General features: G+C 46.7%; 1 pseudogene; it reads right to left on the bottom strand.

Moving 5' to 3' along the window:
- Positions 1-2,653: 2,653 nt before the first annotated feature.
- The window catches only part of LOC142574738 (monocarboxylate transporter 12-like), a 31,846-nt pseudogene continuing 27,296 nt past the window's right edge, over positions 2,654-7,203 (bottom strand).

Below are 7,203 nucleotides of genomic sequence, written 5' to 3'. Positions count from 1 at the left end.
CGTGAGCATGCGCTCCGCGCGCTTCTCTGTAGTTTTATTTTCTCCAGAAAAGAAACCTCTGTCCCCAGCATGGTACACGATCATGGTACTTTAAACTGCATTTCACATCTGGGAAAGCAGTGCACAAACACACATAGGTTCCATGCAGCTCTTGCGAAACGCCGTATGACCAGTAGACAATGCCTACCAATTACAGCAACTTTGTACGATAATGAAGGGAGATAAAGACTGGGTGAATCGGCGTTTTTTTTTTGTAGTTGGCCCTCTGCGCCTAAGAGGTAAAGTGTCCATGGCGAACTTTTATGTCAATCTGTATTGGTCGCTGGGCTTCCCCAACAGGTAACGTCTAGCTATATACAGAGAATTTATACTTTTGATTTCGTGGCCCTGTTTATGTGGATACCTGCTGGACTAGATAACTTCATTGCAGTTTTACAGCTGCTCTTTTCTAGCTTTTAGTGGCGATCTGAGGTGATATTGCACTTGTTTTATTAGACTTGTCTCTTAACCTTGCAGTACCGTTGACCCTAGTCAGTGCTAACGGATAAATATTCCGAGCAATAATACATGCCATTGAGTCCGGCTATATCGGTCCCAGCTTTTCTGCAGCAACGTTGCAACATGAGTAAAAATCACCAGCGCATGCAAAGTGTTAGTACAAAAGGGGGTACTTAAATATATATGTTACACCAGCTCAGCATAAATTTTATAGTAGGAGTTACGTCTGTTTGTGCTTCTAATAACTGACTCACACCCAGTGGCACCAGTATGGCTGCGGGAGTGACTTGACCGCTTCGCATGCAGCCGGCTGAGCGCTTTTTGTGCTGCAGTCTCTCCTCTAACATTTCTTTTTGTCTGCGGCCAGTAGACGAATGTGGTAAACGCCTGCGCCCGAAGCAGCTGAATGTGCCGATGAAGATAATAGTCCCAATCAGACAAGAGCTGACGGAACAGCCTGTGTAATCATTCAGGCAACTGATTATGTGGCGCGAAATTGAATCTATTATCGATGCATGCGCGTATAATTTTTTTTAAATTCCCTGTAGAAGTTTACAAGTTAATAGGTTTTCAGTGTGTTTTCTTGTAAGCCAAATTTTCTTCTGTATATGTAATCACACGCTAGCTGTATAAAGCTCCGTTCAAAATGAACAGTGAACATTTTCGTTCTGTTCCACTGATCGTTTGGGCAAAGGAACTGTTTATAGTTATGAGGAATACGAATTATATTTTGCCATAAGCATGGTTTGTATCATGCAGGGCTTTACTTTATGTAAAGCTGCTAGCTTTGGCCTCAAAGTTTGTTGAGTATAGGGGCACAATTCTTAGAACGCCTGCGATATATGGCATGTGAAACCGCCACAATATTGTGATTTCTTTATTTTGTTCAACAAGATAATTCGTAGTAAATTTGTACTTGGTTGTCAAAAATCAGTGGAAAGCGTTTTCGAGTAGTTTTCAGATGTCGATCAAAATTCTGCATGAATTAGCAAGTGATACAATACGGGGTTCTATATACTAAATTAATATACATATATATTGAAGCGGTCTGCGCTGGACGCATGAAAGAGGACGAAGAAATGGGCTAAGGGCGAAGTGAGAGGGAAGACGTTGGAATAAAATGGCGGACGACACCCGTCTCACTTAGATTATGTTATTTTTGTTGCCGTTTTAGTTAGGAACGCTACATATAATATATATTCATTTTATTATACAATATATATATATTCTATATTATTTATATATTAATTCTGTATATTAAAAAATAAATCTACGGGCCTGTTTTTCACTGAGATAACCAGTGTTAGTCTAAACAGCATTATATTTGATTTTGTGTAGAACACCGTTTAAGTGGGTAACTGGAAAATATTAGCAAAATTTATCCACTGAAGGTGCAGCTCACAGTAGTAACCGCGATTATATTACTAGATTACCTGCGAGGAGAAAGACGAAGTAACCGATAGGTATCAAAGCAATACGATTTAAATGCGAAATGATGGCGGCATGTCATCGTTTGAGATGCACAGTTGGCTAAATTGCCTTTCTATTTTAGGTGTCTGAGGCGTGTAGAAAGAAAGAAAATACCGTCCAAGCACAAAGTGAATGGAGTGAGGCAAATGGTGTTTCCGTTTAAACGAAGGATGAAATGTGACGATGAGGTAAAGAAGAACGAATGCACATATGCAATAATCATATAACATGTTGGCTTCACGAAATTCTAGAGTATAGCTCGTGAGCTTCACAACTACCAACGAGCACTGGACTGCATTTATCTAAATTTGCCTTGACTTGCTTGTTATGCTTGATTGTTCCGGTTTATAACTCATTCTCCTCTTTCCTAACTCAACTTGCGTGCAATCCTGGTCTACCTTATGTTAAGGACACTTCTCGTGTTCTTCGAAGATAAACATGTAGGGAACGCCGTCACCAGCATACACATCAAGTTATCATTATTAAGTTGCAAGTGTTCATTATGCGAACAAAGTAAAATTTTGGTACCAATATACTTCGACATAATCGAACAAAATCGTATAAAATTGAAGTCGTACACTCCACAAATATATGTGCCTGTCAATGTCTGTCATAAATTGCGATTCTATCAATCCTATTGCATTCGAAAGCGAGAACATAAGTATATTCCACTCATAGGGATGAATAAGGAAATATAATATAGATTTTATATGAATTGTTGCAACATACATCGCTTTGCTAATTGCGTTATCGGTCCATAGCGCATTTACGCAGTATCCGGCTGCCACTTGTGTGTTCTCTTCCTGTCGACCAAGGACACCAACGTCCATAGAATGGTGACGAAGAAGCTAAAGCTTCCAAGGACCCAGAACATCTCGTTGTACGAGCCTAGGTCATCTCTGAAGAACCCTGCAAAAAAAGTTTGTTACCTTTAATGGCCTCCCTTAAGCAGTAAGATACTTGGGAATAAAAGGCAATATCTAGGCCTCTCAAGGTTTCAAACATTCGTGAACATGAATGAGACGCATAGCACCGGCGAAGTAAAACTTAAGCGCACGTGGGGCTTATGGCGGGGCACATGCAAACAGCAATTACTAGTCACGTACTGCCATGAAACGAAGCTGAGCGCCATTCGCCGAATGCCTATGCAATAGTCATTTTGCTGTGCTCTACTGTCATACAAGACGATGCTGTTGAATGCATGTTCTATCGCATCGGTGACGGTCGAAGAAACCAACAACACGCGTTTCAAGACAACAATTCACCGCAATATTTATTGCGCTCGGTGTTTCATACCTAAACGGAGGAGAGGCGGTTAATGGAAACAAAGGGAAAGGAAAGGCACGTATAGTTCAAGCAGGGACAGATGACGTGTGCTTGTATATCTCATGCGATACTACGATACGATGAACGTCTTCCCATGATACGTACTTCTTTTTCTCGTAAAACGCTTGAGACTATAATTGAAAGTGTGACAAGAATATCGGCAGGCTGAACAGCCCCGTTGCCATCGCGTGGCTCGTACCCAGTTCGTTCACTGTTGCGCCCTACGTGCTGTTGCCGCGTTGGTCGCTGCTTCTCTACGACGCCCTTTACAACGCCCTTTACAATTGGTGGAGTTGCTGGGTACAACCGGAATTCTGGAACTTCGCAACCGGACACTGCAGCCTGTCTTCATTATGCCGGAAGAAGGACCACCGAAAGCACAACTCGCTGCCCCGGTGACTACCGTGGTTTGCCCCGGCCCGTTGCGTCAACGCGACCCACCCATCTTCAGCGGTACCGAAGACCATGACGTAGAAGACTGGCTCGCTGACTACGACCGGGTGAGCATCCACAACCACTGGGACATCACCAAAAAACTGAATTACGTATCGTTTTATTTGAGCGGTGTCGCCAGCGTGTGGCACCGCAACCATGTAGGTGATCTCACGACGTGGACAGCCTTCAAAACTAACATGACGGAGGTATTCGGGCGCCCCGCCGTTCGCAAGCTTCGCACCGTGCAACGTTTGCGCAGTCGTGCGCAGCAGTGCGGGGAGACATTTACAAGTTATATAGAAGATGTTGTCGACCTCTGCAACCGCGTTGACGTCACAATGGCTGATGCCGAGAAGATCCGCCATATCTTAAAAGGCATTGAAGACGACGCCTTCCAGATGCTGTTGGCGAAAAATTCGGCGACCGTCTCTGCACTCTTAGTTCGCCGCCCTTCACTGCCACTGCCGTTCGCCGTCCTCGAGTTCAAAGCTGGCGCCTCTCTCATGTGCGTCTCAAACCAATCGGCTGAACCAATTACTTTACGCCGTCGTGAAAGCCTTGTCAGAGCAGAGCCACTGACCTCGTCTTCGATATTTGACACGATGGACGACTCCGCTTACATTGCTGCTCTCAAGGCATCGCGTCCTCAGTCACTGCCGCGTTCTTTTACGCCAGCTATTGCCAGCGACCTTACGACGACGCAGCGCGACGAAGTTCTTCGCTTGCTCCAAGGCTTTTCTTCCTCTTTTGATTGGCAAGCAACATCACTCGGCCGCACAACGACTGTTTCGCACACTATCGACACTGAGAGCCATGCACCAATTCGACAGCGTCCCTACCGAGTATCGGCGACTGAAAGAAGCGTTATGAATGACCAGGTGAACGATATGCTCAATCGCGGTGTCATTCAGCCTTGTAGTAGTCCTTGGGCATAACCAGTTGTCCTAGTTAAAAAAAAGACGGCACCATACAATTTTGCGTCGACTATCGAAGGCTTAACAATATTACCCGAAAGGATGTATACCCGTTGCCACGTATTGACGACGCACTTGACTGTTTGCAAGGAGCGGAGTTTTTTTCCTCCTTAGATCTCCGCTCTGGCTACTGGCAGATGCCCATGGCTGACGCTGACTGTTCTAAAACCGTGTTTGTAACACCAGGTGGCTTGTATGAATTCAATGTAATTCCGTTCGGTCTGTGCAATGCGCCCGCCACCTTCGAACACATGATGGACGGCATCCTACGCCGCCTGAACTGGCATACTTGCCTCTGCTACCTCGACGACGTTGTCGTCTTCTTCCCTGATTTTCCGACTCACCTTCGGCGTTTACATCAAGTTTTGACCTGTCTCCGGAATGCTGGTCTCCAGCTTAAGAAAGTGCCCATTTGCAGCTCGAAAACTGACTATATTAGGCTACATTGTCTCCAAATAAGGCATTCTTCCTGATCCTGATAAATTTCGCGCCATATCCGAATTTCCGAAGCCCACTAACTTGAAAGCACTACGCAGCTTCATTGGCCTATGCTCCTATTTTCGACGTTTCGTTCGCAATTTCGCTACTGTGATCGCACCACTTAACCAACGTCTCCAAGGCGACAATGAACTTTCTGCTTGGTCGGAAGCCTCTGATGATGCCTTTGCGACTCTTCGTCACCTACTCACGTCTCGCCAGTCTTGCGCCATTTTGATCCAAGCGCACCTACAGAACTTCACACTGAAGCCAGTGGTGTCGGCCTTGGTGCCGTGCTCGCACAACGCAAGAACACTAATGCCGAATATGTAGTCGCTTATGCTAGTCGTGCCCTCACGAAACCTGAGGCCAATTACTCAGTCACAGAATAAGAGTGCCTGGCTATCGTATGGGCTCTTCAAAAATTTCGTCCACATCTCTACGGTCGACGCTTTGACGTGGTGACGGATCATCACGCTCTTTGCTGGTTGTCCAACCTAAAAGACCCGTCGGGCCGCCTCGCTCGGTGGGCCCTCCGAATCCAGGAATATGATATCCGTGTCGTCTATCGTTCTGGACGCAAACACTCTGACGCCGATGCCCTCTCGCGCTCCCCAGTTACTTCAGACAGCAACACTTCTACCTACAGACATGACATCTCACCACTTGACATCCTGGACATGGCATCGGAGCAACGAAAAGACCCATGGATCGTCATGATATTCGACTTTTTGTCAAATACTCCGGCAACTTCGGCACCTCGAGCGTTACGCCGACAGTCGCAGCATTTCACAATCCGCGACGGACTTTTACATCCCCGCAACCACCACAATGGCGGACGCAAATGGCTCTTAGTAGTGCCTCGCCACCTACGACAAGATTTATGGTCCACTTTTCATTCTGACCCGCAGTGTGGTCATGGCGGAGCGTCAAAAACCTACCCACGGCTTCACCTACGATATTATTGGCGAGGGATGTACACCTTCGTGCACAAATACGCGCACTCCTGCATTGCCTGCCAGCGACGCAAATGTGTCCCGCATCTCTTCACCGCACCTCTCCAACCACTTTCCTGCCCAGCTCAGCCATTCGACCGCGTCGGCATTGGTATATACGGGCCTCTTCCATCTACGGGCACGACATCGCATCCAAGATGTCGCACTCACGCTGGTTATTATTACAGGCTACGATAACGCTGATGGTATCGTCCATGTGTCTTCGCTCGAATCGACAACCGCCTGCCGACCTGCTGCTGCCGCCTGCCAATCCGCATCGACGATTGCTAACTTCAGCTCATCACCCGCCAGTTACAGATGAATCCAAGTGGTCCACCTGGCAACCTGGGATTACATCATGTGCGTTCACGGCGGCCGAGGCAGGATATAAAGGACAGCTGGCTGGCTCCCACTTCGGGCACGACATCGCATCCAAGATGTCGCACTCACGCTGGTTATTATTACAGGCTACGATAACGCTGATGGTATCGTCCATGTGTCTTCGCTCGAATCGACAACCGCCTGCCGACCTGCTGCTGCCGCCTGCCAATCCGCATCGACGATTGCTAACTTCAGCTCATCACCCGCTAGTTACAGATGAATCCAAGTGGTCCACCTGGCAACCTGGGATTACATCATGTGCGTTCACGGCGGCCGAGGCAGGATATAAAGGACAGCTGGCTGGCTCCCACTTCGGGCACGACATCGCATCCAAGATGTCGCACTCACGCTGGTTATTATTACAGGTTAGTTACCTGAAAGCTGCGCATTGTTTTAGAAGTAGTAATTACTCTTTGTTGGCGGTGTCGTGCCCACCACAGTCTGTTGAAAAATTGAAGTTTTTGATGGCTCTGTTTACTTGCAAATTTAGTTCCTTGTCTGCTATTTTACTATTGCTTTCGGGAGATATAGAATCTAATCCTGGCCCTATGACAAAAGGTGAAGCAGATTCACTTGCCCAAGCTATAGATGCTATCCGCCGGCTTGAAGAGGGTCAAGCTTCCCTGATAGCCGATTTGAAGTCTGCC

The sequence above is a fragment of the Dermacentor variabilis genome, chromosome 3, assembly GCF_050947875.1.
Source record: "Dermacentor variabilis isolate Ectoservices chromosome 3, ASM5094787v1, whole genome shotgun sequence".
In the NCBI taxonomy this organism is placed as follows: domain Eukaryota; kingdom Metazoa; phylum Arthropoda; class Arachnida; order Ixodida; family Ixodidae; genus Dermacentor; species Dermacentor variabilis.
The sequence above is the reverse complement of the archived record's forward strand: the minus strand, read 5'-3'. Positions and strand labels throughout refer to the sequence as shown.